The 13,342-nt window shown below is 41.7% G+C and overlaps 1 pseudogene; it reads left to right on the forward strand.

Annotated features, from left to right (window-relative positions):
• The first annotated feature begins 1,589 nt into the window (after window positions 1-1,589).
• On the forward strand, window positions 1,590-1,819 carry LOC101594344 (annotated as a pseudogene).
• The last annotated feature ends 11,523 nt before the right edge of the window (window positions 1,820-13,342 follow it).

Raw genomic sequence — 13,342 nt, forward strand, 5'->3', positions numbered from 1 at the left:
CATTATGGATGGTAGAGGGAGTTGAGACCAAAGGCATTAAACTAGAAGAACAATTAGTTGGCAAAGAAGGGGTTCAGTGGAAGGCCTAGGTGAAAGGGGCACAAAGGAAAATAATGTGAGGTGATTATGCTCAAAATACATTGTTTATTATGTATTATACACATGTATGAAAATCAATAAAACAAGGAAATACAGAACAAGATTGAGAATCAATGCCATAAAACAACCAGTGTCGGCAGAAGGCATTCTTGCTGTATCACCAAACATGACACCCAGTATCCTACTGATACTGGGCCAGGAAGATGCCACATGGCACCAACATAAACAGTCGCTGGCTCACTCTTCATTGAAAATATACACAGGGAGATCTAATAGATTCTAAATTTTTTAAATTTTTCTTCAGAAATATTATTAAAGTACCATAAAGTTGACCCCAATGAAACCGATGACAAATGGTATGTAAAGGGCCATCAGCTTCACAGAATCCATATGATGTCTTTCTTTTTACTTAAAATACAATTCATAAAAAATTGAATATGTATATTTATTGTACAAAGTAGCAGGTTTCATAATGACGTTTTATTCAAGTATATCATGTATTTTAACCATGTTTACTCCCTATTATTCTCTTCTGTCCCTTCTTCCTCCTTTTTTGTAAAGTAGGAACTTAGTATGGACACACCATGTGATGGTACCAACATTTCCCTCTGCCCTGCCCCCATTCCACTGGGGGTCCTCCTCAGTGGGACTGCTGGTGTTCACCCTGGGGTGTGGGTTATGAGATGTCAGAGCATCAGCCACTCGTTGTAAGGGAGGGACAATGCCTCTGGACATTCCCTTCCACTTTCTGGCTCTTACAATCTTACCAGCCCCCTCTTCTTAAATACTTTTTATTTATTGATTTGCAAGCAGAGAGAGATACAGAGAAGAGAGGCAGACAGCGATAATGGGCGTGTCAGGGCTTCTAGCCACCTCAAATGAACTCCAGGTACATGCGCCACTTTGTGCATCTGGCTTTACATGGGTACTGGGGAATTGAACCTGGGCCATCAGGCACGGCAAGCAAGTACCTTTAACTGCAGTACCATTTCTCCAGTCTCTCATACACATGCTTAAGCTGAAATTTCCTTGAGGCTGGAGAGGTGGCTCAGGCTTGGCGATGTGCTTGTAACACCAGTAGTGGAGAGGCAGACAGGTGGATCCCTGAAGCTTGCTAGTCAGCTGGGCTAGCCTAACTGGTGAGTTCCAGGCCATTCAGGAATCTTGTTTCAATGAGTTGGAAGACGTAGCTGAAGAAGGACACCTAAGGTTGTACTTCAGTCTCCTCATGCTTGTGCACACATAGGAACCTGCTTACACACATATATGAACACACCACACACAAAGAATAAGATCTTCAACTGAAATGTAGAGTGATACTACTGTTAATCTCTGTTCAATGATGCAGAAGCTATGTCAATCAGAAAATGAAGGGGGGAAAATCCCAAATCACTTTCATACAACCAAAAGTGTTTCCTCAAAAGAAAAGAGCTCCCAGACCAGGAAGTGGATATGGCCTGTTGCTCATGTACAGTGCTGGGGAAACGGCCATGGGGACAGGCCAGGTGGTGGGATTTGGCCCCGTCACCATTAACCTGATCATCTTCACTGACTACACTGCCTGAGTGATTCTCTTGCTCCTCATTGACAGCCAGCATGCCATCCACAAGTACTTTCTGCCCCGAGCCTATGTCATCATCGTTCCTCTGCCGCTCCTGTCTGTGGGTTCATCGCCTACATGTTGTTGAAGAGCCGGAGGGTGGCCGAGAAGGCTCAGTGAAGGGCCAGCAGGGATGAAACTTGGCAGTACCTTCTACACATCCCCCTCCAGGGCTGTGACCAAGTTTTCAACATGCAAGACAGTCAAGGCCTGTATCTTCCCCAGCCTGGCTGTCCTACAGCCCTCTCTGGGAGATGGAGCTGCTCTAGGCTCAGTTCTGACAGCCTAGAGACCCCTTTTCTTGCCCACCCTTCCAGAAGCCAGGAGGCGGAGGACTGGGAAGCCTCCCTCTCACCCTCTTTTTTTTTTTTTTTTAATTTTTATTAACATTTTCCATGATTATAAAATATATCCCATGGTAATTCCCTCCCTCCCCACCCCCACACTTTCCCGTTTGAAATTCCATTCTCCATCATATTACCTCCCCATTACAATCATTGTAATTACATATATACAATATCAACCTATTAAGTAGCCTCCTCCCTTCCTTTCTCCACCCTTTATGTCTCCTTTTCAACTTACTGGCCTCTGCTACTAAGCATTTTCATTCTCACGCAGAAGCCCAGTCATCTGTAGCTAGGATCCACATATGAGAGAGAACATGTGGCGCTTGGCTTTCTGGGCCTGGGTTACCTGACTTAGTATAATACTTTCCAGGTCCATCCATTTTTCTGCAAATTTCATAACTTCATTTTTCTTTACTGCTGAGTAGAACTCCATTGTATAAATGTACCACATCTTCATTATCCACTCATCTGTTGAGGGACATCTAGGCTGGTTCCATTTCCCAGCTATTATAAATTGAGCAGCAATAAACATGGTTGAGCATGTACTTCTAAGGAAATGAGATGAGTCCTTTGGATATATGCCTAGGAGCGCTATAGCTGGGTCATATGGTAGATCAATCTCTAGCTGCTTTAGGAACTTCCACACTGTTTTCCACAATGGCTGGACCAGATTGCATTCCCACCAGCAGTGCAGAAGGGTTCCTTTTTTTCCACATCCCTGCCAACATTTATGATCATTTGTTTTCATGATGGTGGCCAATCTGACAGGAGTGAGATGGAATCTCAATGTAGTTTTAATCTGCATTTCCCTGATGACTAGTGACGTAGAACATTTTTTAAGATGCTTATATGCCATTTTATTTCTTCCTTTGAGAACTCTCTATTTAGCTCCATAGCCCATTTTTTGATTGGCTTGTTTGATTCCTTATTATTTAACTTTTTGAGTTCTTTGTATATCCTAGATATTAATCCTCTATCAGATATATAGCTGGCGAAGATTTTTTCCCATTCTGTAGGTTGCCTCTTTGCTTTTTTCACTGTGTCCTTTGCGGTGCAAAATCTTTGTAATTTCATTAGGTCACAGTGGTTAATCTGTGGTTTTATTGCCTGAGCAATTGGGGTTGTATTCAGAAAGTCTTTGCCAAGACCAATATGTTGAAGGGTTTCCCCTACTTTTTCCTCTAGCAGTTTCAAAGTTTCCGGTCTGATGTTAAGGTCTTTAATCCATTTGGACTTAATTCTTGTGCATGGCGAGAGAGAAGAATCTATTTTCATCCTTCTGCAGATATTTATCCAGTTTTCAAAACACCATTTGCTGAAGAGGCTGTCTCTTCTCCAATGAGTATTTTTGGCATTTTTATCGAATATCAGGTGGCTATAGCTACTTGGGCTTACATCTGGGTCCTCTATTCTGTTCCACTGATCTACATGTCTGTTTTTGTGCCAGTACCATGCTGTTTTTGTTACTATGGCTCTGTAGTATAGGGTAAAATCAGGTATGGTGATACCACCAGCCTCTTTTTTGTTGCTCAGTATTATTTTAGATATTCGAGGTTTTTTGTGATTCCAAATGAAGTTTTGGATTGTTTTTTCTATTTCCATGAAGAAAGCCTTTGGAATTTTGATAGGGATTGCATTAAATGTGTAGATTGCTTTAGGTAAGATTGCCATTTTCACGATATTGATTCTTCCAATCCAGGAACAAGGGATGTTTCTCCACTTTCTAGTGTCTTCTGCAATTTCTCGCTTGAGTGTTTTAAAGTTCTCATTGTATAGATTCTTTACTTCCTTGGTTAGGTTTATTCCAAGGTATTTTTTTTTTTTGATGCAATTGTGAATGGGAGTGATTCTCTGATTTCATCCTCTGTGTGTTTGTTGTTAGCATATATGAAGGCTACTGATTTCTGTGTATTTATTTTGTATCCTGCTACATTGCTGTAGGTTTTGATCAGCTCTAACAGCTTGCTAGTAGACTCTTTAGGGTCGTTTATGTATAGAATCATGTCATCTGCAAATAATGATAACTTGACTTCTTCCTTACCAATTTGTATCCCTTTTATGTGTGTCTCTTGCCTTATTGCTATGGCCAAGACTTCCAAAACTATATTAAATAGAAGTGGGGACAGTGGACACCCTTGTCTTGTTCCTGATTTTAGTGGAAAAGCTTCCAGTTTTTCCCCATTTAGTAATATGTTGGCTGTAGGCTTGTCATAAATAGCCTTTATTATATTAAGATATGTTCCTTCTATTCCCAGTCTCTGTAGGACTTATATCATGAAGGGATGTTGGATTTTGTCAAATGCTTTCTCTGCATCTAATGAGATGATCATGTGATTTTTGTCCTTCAACCCGTTTATGTAATGTATTACATTTATAGATTTGCGTATGTTGAACCATCCCTGCATCTCTGGGATAAAGCCTACTTGGTCAGGGTGAATGATCTTTTTGATATACTCTTGTATTCTGTTTGCCAATATTTTGTTGAGAATTTTTGCATCTATGTTCATGAGGGAGATTGGTCTGTAATTTTCTTTTTTTGTTCTATCTTTGCCTGGTTTTGGTATCAGGGTGATGCTGGCCTCATAGAAGGAGTTTGGTAGAATTCCTTCTTTTTCTATTTCCTGGAAAAGCTTAAGAAGCAATGGTGTTAGCTCTTCCTTAAAAGTCTGGTAAAATTCAGCAGTGAATCCATCCGGGCCTGGGCTTTTTTTAGTTGGGAGATTATTGATAACTGTTCGGATCTCCATGTTTGTTATAGGTCTATTTAAGTGATTAATCTCATTTTGATTTAATTTAGGTAGGTCATATAGATCAAGGAAATCATCCATTTCTTTCAGATTTTCATACTTTGTGGAGTATATGCTTTTATAGTATGTCCCTATGATTTTTTGAATTTCTCTGGAATCTGTTGTGATGTTACCTTGTTCATCTCTGATTTTATTAATTTGTGTCTCTTCTCTCTTTCTTTTGGTCAGATTTGCTAAGGGTTTATCAATCTTGTTTATCCTTTCAAAGAACCAACTCTTTGTTTCATTAATTCTTTGGATTGTTCTTTTTGTTTCTATCTCATTAATTTCTGCCCTAATCTTTATTATTTCTTCCCGTCTACTAATTTTTGGTTTGCCTTGTTCTTCTTTTTCCAAGGCTTTAAGGCGAAGCATTAGGTCGTTTACTTGCGACCTTTCTAATTTCTTAATATAGGCACTTAAGGCTATAAATTTACCTCTTAGAACTGCCTTCATTGTGTCCCAGAGATTTTGGTATGTTGTGTTCTCATTATCATTTGACTCTATAAATTTTTTGATTTCCTTTTTGATTTCTTCATTGACCCACTCATCATTTAGTAGTGTATTGTTTAGTTTCCATGATTTTGTGTATGCTCTATAGCCTTTCTTGCTACTGATTTGTAGTTTAATTCCATTGTGGTCAGATAGAATGCAAGGAATTATTTCAATTTTCCTGAATTTGTTAAGATTTGCTTTGTGTCCTAATATATGGTCTATTTTAGAGAATGTTCCATGTGCTGCTGAAAAGAATGTATATTCTGCAGCCTTTGGATGAAATGTCCTGTATATATCTGTTAGGTCCATTCCTTCTATGACCTCATTTAGTCCAGATGCCTCTCTGTTTATTCTTTCCCTGGATGACCTGTCAATTGATGAGAGTGGGGTGTTAAAGTCACCCACCACCACTGTGTTTGGTGTTATCTGTGACCTTAGTTCTAATAGTGTTTGTTTGACGAATTTGGGAGCCCCCATGTTAGGTGCATATATGTTTAGGATTGTAATGTCCTCCTGTTGGAGTGTGCCCTTAATCAATATAAAGTGACCTTCCTTATCTTTCTTGACTAACGTCGGACTAAAGTCTACCCTGTCTGATATTAGGATAGCAACCCCTGCTTGTTTTCTAGGCCCATTTGCTTGAAACACCGTCTTCCAACCTTTCACCCTAAGATAATGTCTATCCTTTGTAGAAAGGTGAGTTTCTTGGAGACAACAAATTGTAGGATCCTGCTTTTTAACCCAGTCTGCAAATCTATGTCTTTTCGTTGGGGCATTGAGACCGTTGATATTAAGAGATATTGAAAGGTGTGTATTTATGTTTGCCATTTTTGTGTGTATGTGTGTGTGTGTTACTGGTTCTACCTGTGCTCTCTTTTGTTAACTGGTATTTGAGTATAGCTTGTTTTTTCTAGGTTCCTTATATGTGTGCTTTTCCTTTTGTTCAGCATGGAGGATTCTATCAAGTATTTTCTGTAGAGCTGGTTTTGTCTTCAAATACTCCTTTAACCTGCTTTTGTCATAGAATGTCTTTATTTCTCCATCTGTTTGAATGGATAACTTTGCAGGATAAAGTAACCTTGGTTGACAGTTGTTATCTTTCAGAACTTGGAATATATCACTCCAAGCCCTTCTGGCTTTAAAAGTTTGTGTTGAATAATCTGCTGTAATCCTGATGGGCTTGCTTTTGTAGGTAACTTGATTCTTCTCTCTAACTGCTTTCAATATTTTTTCTTTGGTTTGTGTGTTTGGAAGTTTGATTATAATATGGCGAGGAGAGGTTCTTTCTGGGTTTTGTCTGGCTGGGGTTCTAAAGGCTTCCTGTATCTGTATTGGCACCTCTTTCCCAATTTGGGGGAAATTTTCCTCTATGATTTTGTTGAAGATGCCTACTGTGCCTCTGGAGTGGAGTTCTTCTCCTTCTACTATGCCCTGAATTCTTATATTGGATCTTTTCATAGTGTCCCGAATATCTTGAAATTCCCACTCATACTGTTCTATAAGTTTGTCTTTCTCTTTGTTGGACTGCATTAGGTCTGCCACCTGGTCTTCTAGCTTAGATATTCTGTCCTCTCCCTCATCCATCCTACTGGTGAGATTTTCTACAGAGTTTTTTATTTCATTAACTGTGTTCTTCATTGCTAGTAATTCTGACTGTTTTTTTTTTATTATTTCTATTTCCCTATTTATGTCTTGTATTGCCTTCTTTATTTCATTAAATTGGTGTCCTGCCTCTTCTTTGATTCCTTTCTTTGATTTCCTCTTTGATTTCTTCTTTGATTGTTTTCATGTGTTCTTTGACCTCTTTGAACATATTTATAATTATTCTTTTGAACTCTTCTCAGGCATTTCCTCTAACTCTTTCTCACTGGAGGACATTTCTGATGCATTAATACTTTTAGGTGGATTTATATCGTCTTGCTTTTTAGTGTTTCTTGTGTTATAATGTATATATTTTTGCATCTTGGATTAAGTTAATGCTTGGATTTTCTAGCTAGCTGTGTATTCTTAGCTGTATCAATTGATTTGATGTAATATATTTTCAGGGTAGGACCTTAAGGTATTAGGTGTGGCTCTTAAGACTCTCAGAGTATCTACAAAGATGTTCTTAGGGGTTGAGTTTCCCTGCTTTAGGAGTATTCAAGCAGGCTGAGTGGAATAAAATACAGGTAGATTCTAAAATTTAACTAAACACTGTACACAATCAATCAAAAACAGCCCCGAGAATGTATGCAAGAGTAGTTATTATAATGTCCAGATCCTCTATCAACAAAGAGGTTTAGATTTCTGGTCTGTTGAGGGGTCCAAGTCAGCTTGTGACCAAGTGAGACCCTTCCCTGGTGCAATCCCAGTTACCTTGGATGATTTTGGTCTCAGTCAAGTTGCTGCCTGGGTCGTCGGGCTGCTGTTCTGATTTCTGGAGCTGGGCACTTGCTTTTCCTATGGGGCAAACCGAGTCGCTGCTGCTGCCTCTGCTGCTGCCATAGCTGCCACCACTGGAGCCACCACCGCTGCTGAAGCTGCTGCTGCCGTGTCCACCGCCGCTGCTCCCCCCGAAGCCGCTGCTGCGGGATCTGCCGCCGCTGCCGCTCCTGGGTCCGCTGCTGCTGGGGCCGCTGGTACCGGTGCTGGAGCCGCTGAAGTTGCTGCCGAACACTGCTCCTGCTTGGGTCCCGCTGTCAGCCCAAGTTGGCGTGGCCGGGTCCCGGGCCGCTGCTGTGTTCGCTGGAGCTGGGCTCAGGCGGTGGGGGAGGGGAGGGAGCCCCGGCTTCTCTGGATCTCTCACTGCTCCACGTGTTCTTCTACCTTGCGGTCTTCTCCTCCGCTGCTCGCTGCCGCTCTCCCCTCACGTTTCCCGAGTTGCGGAGAGCGCGGTGTGAGGGAAAAATCCCGCACCTGGCTTTTCCTGCGGCTCGAGCCGAGAGTCTGGCGGCTTTCTGCTGCGCCGCGGCTGAGCTGCCGGAGCCGCTTTTCCGCCTGTGCAGGCTCTGGATGCTCTATAACTCTTCTACTTTTCTGTTGCCGCCTCAATTTCCTATACACCTCACTTTTTAGTAAAAGTGTGTATTTTGCTGAGTTTTTTTGGTCTTTTTCCCCCCTAGGCTGCTTTGGCGTGGTACCTATGCCGCCATCTTAACCGGAAGTCTCCCTCTCACCCTCTTTTATCTCAGAGCCTGAACCCAGGGCTGGTCTTGACCACCTCACCATCAGGCTCCTGCCAATTGTTCTTCTAGGTTCTTCTCTCTTGTCTCAGTTTCCCTCCTGCCATGTGCTGGTGTTGGACTTCACAGGTTCTGAGGCTGCACATGACCTCCCCATTTCTCTCCACAAGGCCTGACCCTCTACAAAGGTGGCTCTTTTGAATCTGATATCACCAGACTCCATGGGGACTTCTGGGTTTGAAAGCATTGCAGAAAGACTGACACATGGATGTATTGGAGTAGCCACACCAGGTCTGGGCTGGCCTGTTTTGGGAGAACTTACTAATAGATATTGATCATGAGAAGAAAAAAAGACAAGAGTTAAGCTTTACCTTCCCTCATTGCATGGCTTTGTAAAGCCAGTAAATACAATATTCCTTGAGAATATTTTTTTTTGATTCAAATCTACTAGCAGGGTGAGGAATGGTCTGTGTGTTAAGCCTGTACTGTTTCATATTATATTCTCTAGTCATGTGTAACAATTAGATTTAAATTAATTAAAATTGAACAGAATGAGAACTTCAGTTCCCGTCATACCAGCCATATTTGTCACATGTGGCAAGTAGCTACTATGATGGATACGATAAACTGTGGACCATTTTCATTATCAGAGGAAGTTTCATTGGACATCTCTGCTATAAGGCACAATATTCAATAAATCTGAAATGTGGGTATTTTAGACAGCTTCACATTGCTGGGATGAGCATGCAAAACAGACACAGTTAATGGGAGGGAGGGGTTTATTTCAAGCTTACAGATCTGGGGGGATCCATTTATGGTGGCAGAAGCAAACATCAAAATCAGCAAGCACAACTTGGCAGCAAGCAGGTCGCCCCTCCTGCTTCCCCTCTCCCCTGCCAAAGTTTGGACTTCTCTGCATATATTTTGGGCTGGAATTCATATCTGGCCCCAAACACACCTTAGGATCCACCTCCAGTGATACCTCCTCCAGCCAGGTTGCTGGAAACCCAAGTTACAAACATTAATGAAACACCTGAGTCTATGGGTGACATACATTCAACCTGCCACCATGGGAATACTACTAATCCTAATTCCATAAGAGTTTGGGACATACCAAGAAAAGACCACCAGGAACACACCTGAAGTCCCTTGTTTAGCTTGGATCATAAGGAAAGTGGCATTGTACAAAGTCCCTGGAACATGTCAAGAGCAGAGTGTTCATGATGAGTACTTACAGCATTTGCAGGGTTGAATTGGTCAAGTGATAGTGTTCATTGGACAGGTTGCTGGAATAGTATATGATCTTCAACCACATTTAATTGGTGTAGTTCTGTTTGTGGGACCACTTTTGTGGTCCTATGTCAGGACATCTGAATGAGTACCATTGTAAAAGGCTTAGCTTACATATTCAACCATGGTTGAATGTAGTGAAGTTTTTCTGTTTCAGTTAGGCAGAGGCCTCTTAGTATGGCCATTTTCCCCTTCAGGGCAAGAGGTTATCTTTTTTTTTTTTCAAGGTAGGGTCTCACTGTAGCCCACACTGACCTGAAATTCACTATGATAGGATGGCTTCAAACTCTCAGCAATCCACCTACCTCTGCCTTCCCAGGTGCTGGGATTAAAGGCATGTGCCACCATGCCTAGCAGAGGTTATTTTCTTATTTTCTTTCTTTAATTTTACTTATTTATATATTTGAGAGAGCATGAGAGGGAAAGAGGCAGACACACAGAGACAGGGAGAGAATGAGAGCAAGAGAGAGAGAGAGAGAGAGAGAGAGAGAGAGAGAGAGAGAGAGAGAGAGAGAGAATGGGCACACCAAGGCCTCCAGCCACTGCAAATGAACTCCAGACGCATGTGCCACCCTATACATCTGGCTTATGTGAGTCCTTGGGGAATCGAACCAAGGTCCTTTGACTTTGTAGGCAAATGCCTTAACCACTTAGCAATCTCTCTAGCCCCAAGAGGTTATTTTCTACTTTGCTCATATTCACTCCCCCAATACCTTCTGTCATGCTTCCTCCTCTCCCATTGATCTTCCTCCCCTCAAAGGGCAGGGCAGAGCAGGACAGGGCACTTATGAGCAAGGAGAAGCACTTCCCAGAGGTTGAGAGGAGCTCAACCAGGCTGATTAGCAGCAGCTCCATCCTGCTTCTCTGCAGATGTCTCATCTGGGTTAAGTTTCTTACAGATTCTGATTCTTGCCTCACAAGGATACATTGGGTGTTATCTTGCCTCTTTTTGTCCTGAGTTTCTTTGGTGGGGTTCCCATTCTTCTATTGTTCATTATAAAATATGCAAACAAGATTTTGGGGGCTCATTCTCCTCTCTTCCCTCCCAATCCCTTGCACCCTTTCACTACCCCACATAGCAGCCATCTTTCAACTTCATTACCATGTGTGACCTACTGGCTTACCTAGGTATTTGATCTTAAGATGTTTCTTGGGACTGGAGATTTAGCTCAGTGGATGAATGCTTGTCTAGTAAGCCCAAGGCCTGGGTTTCAGTCCTCAGCACCAAGAAATAATTTCTTTATGTCTGAAATATTAGAAAACTCAAAATTTTAATCTAAAGATAATAATAAATTTACATTTCTGTTTTTAAAATATGTTTATTTATTTATTTGTAAGGGAAGAGAGAACAGACATACCAGGGATTCATGTCATTGCAAACAAACTCTAGACAAATGCACCACTTTGCACATCTGGCTTACATGGGTACTGGGTGATTGAACCCAGGATGTCAGGCTTTGCAAGCAAATGCTATTAACCCCTGAGCCGTCTCTCTAGCTCCAACATCTCTATAGGGATATATATATATATACTGACTAGCTGCTTGCTTGGATGTATGGGAGTAAGCACCTTCTTCTGCCATTGATGAAACTGTCCCTGGATCTGTAAGTCTGAAATAAATCCTGTTACTCCCATAAACTATGTCTGGTTTGGATGTTCATCCCAGCAATGTGGAAACTGACTACGACAGTGGGTTAGCCAGTCTAACCAAAAAAATGGTGAGCTCAAATCTTAGTAAGAGACTCTTTCTTACGGAAACAGAGTGGGAGAATGATAGAAGATGACCTCAGGTGTCCTCCACATGCATGTGTATGCATGTGCATGCATCTGCACACATCTGTATACTCTATACACGCATATCCCACACATGCTACATCATGCACATACCAGAAATAAGTAAACACTAGGTATCTATATCTTGAAAGAATAGTTTAACTATGAGTTACAGTCCTAAGCTATAAATGAAGACCAATATCAATACTATCAAAATATCATCAAAACTTGAGATGAACTGAGCATGGTGGCACACACCTTTAATCCTATCACTTGGAAGGCTGAGGTAGGAGGATTGCCATGAGTCCAAGGCTACCTTGAGGCTACCTAGTGAGTTCCAGGTTATCCTGGGCTAGATTGAGACACTACCTTAAAAAATGAGATAAAGGTTATCCTAAATTTTCAAAGCTCACCTGTTGCCATCCATTCAGGACTGCCAACTGAGTTAATCCTTGTGCTTCATTTCTCATGACTTTTTCTGACTCCTTCAAAGTTGTGTGCACCACCATCTTTTGCTGGTGTTTTTGAGCAGTAGCTCAGGAGTGAAATAGAAAGTGTTTCTTATGTATTTAGGAGAAAATGATCCTCACTTAATACATGTATTAGTTACCTCCTCATTGCTGGGGGGGGGGGGATGACTGACAAAAATCAGTTTAAGGGAAAATGCTTACTTTTTCAAGTTACAGTCCATGGGCGGGGAAGGGGGGGACGTGCAGGAGCTCGGGGCAGCTGGTCACACTCAGTCCATAGTGATGAATCAGAGAGTGGTCAACACTGCTGCTCAGCCAGCCTCTCCTTTTTGCACAGTCCCAAACCCCAGCCCCATGGAACAGTGCCACCTGCTCATTTAACCTAATTGAGGAAAGCCCTCACAGGCATGCCCAGAGGGCTCACCTAATCTAGGTAATCCCTCACAGGTGATTCTAGGTTCTGTTAAGTTGACAATCAATATAAACTGTCATTGTCTATGGCCACACCACCCTGAACACACCTGATCTCATCAATATAAACCATCACAATACCTACTATCACATATTTAATTCTTTCTGTGAAGGTATATATGGTTAGTATTTTAGGCCTTGCAGGTTAGATAATCTTGCTCATAACTACCCAACTCTGTTGTTAATCTCTATAAGAAGCTACCAGTGGACGGGAGAGATGGCTTTGTAGTTAAGGTTCTTGCCTGAAAAGCCAAAGGGCCCAGATTCAATTCTCCAGGACCCACATAAGTCAGATGCACAAAGTGGCGCAAGCTTCTACAGTTTGTTTGCAGCGGCTAGAGGCCCTGGCATGTCCATTCTCTCCTTTCTCTCTCTCTCTATCTGCCTCTTTCTTTCTCTCTCCCTCTCAAATAAATTTTGTGTTAAAAAAAAAGAAGCTACTGGTGTATAAAACAATGGACATAACTTTGTACAGCTGGGTGTATTTAAGTACGTACTCTGCTTGGTGACCCCTCATCTAAGTCACATTTATTTTCATAATAATATTGCTGACTTGCCTGATGTAGAAACACTGGGGAATAAGAACACAGCATTTCGTAATTTAATTCAGGAATACAGTTATCTCAGTACTACAGCTTTGGTTTGAAAAATGAGCCCATGTGTTAATACTTGGTCTCTAACCTGTCTCTATTGGGAGGTGTGATGTTTGTTGTCAGCTTGACCAGATATGGAATTGCCTAATACCAACACTTCTGGGCATGGCTATGAGACCTTTTCAGATGTTATTAAGTGAGGAATGGAGACTTTTCCTGGTTGTAGGTAGCACCACTCCATGAGCTGAGAGCCCAGA

The sequence above is a fragment of the Jaculus jaculus genome, chromosome 4 (assembly GCF_020740685.1).
Source record: "Jaculus jaculus isolate mJacJac1 chromosome 4, mJacJac1.mat.Y.cur, whole genome shotgun sequence".
NCBI lineage: Eukaryota > Metazoa > Chordata > Mammalia > Rodentia > Dipodidae > Jaculus > Jaculus jaculus.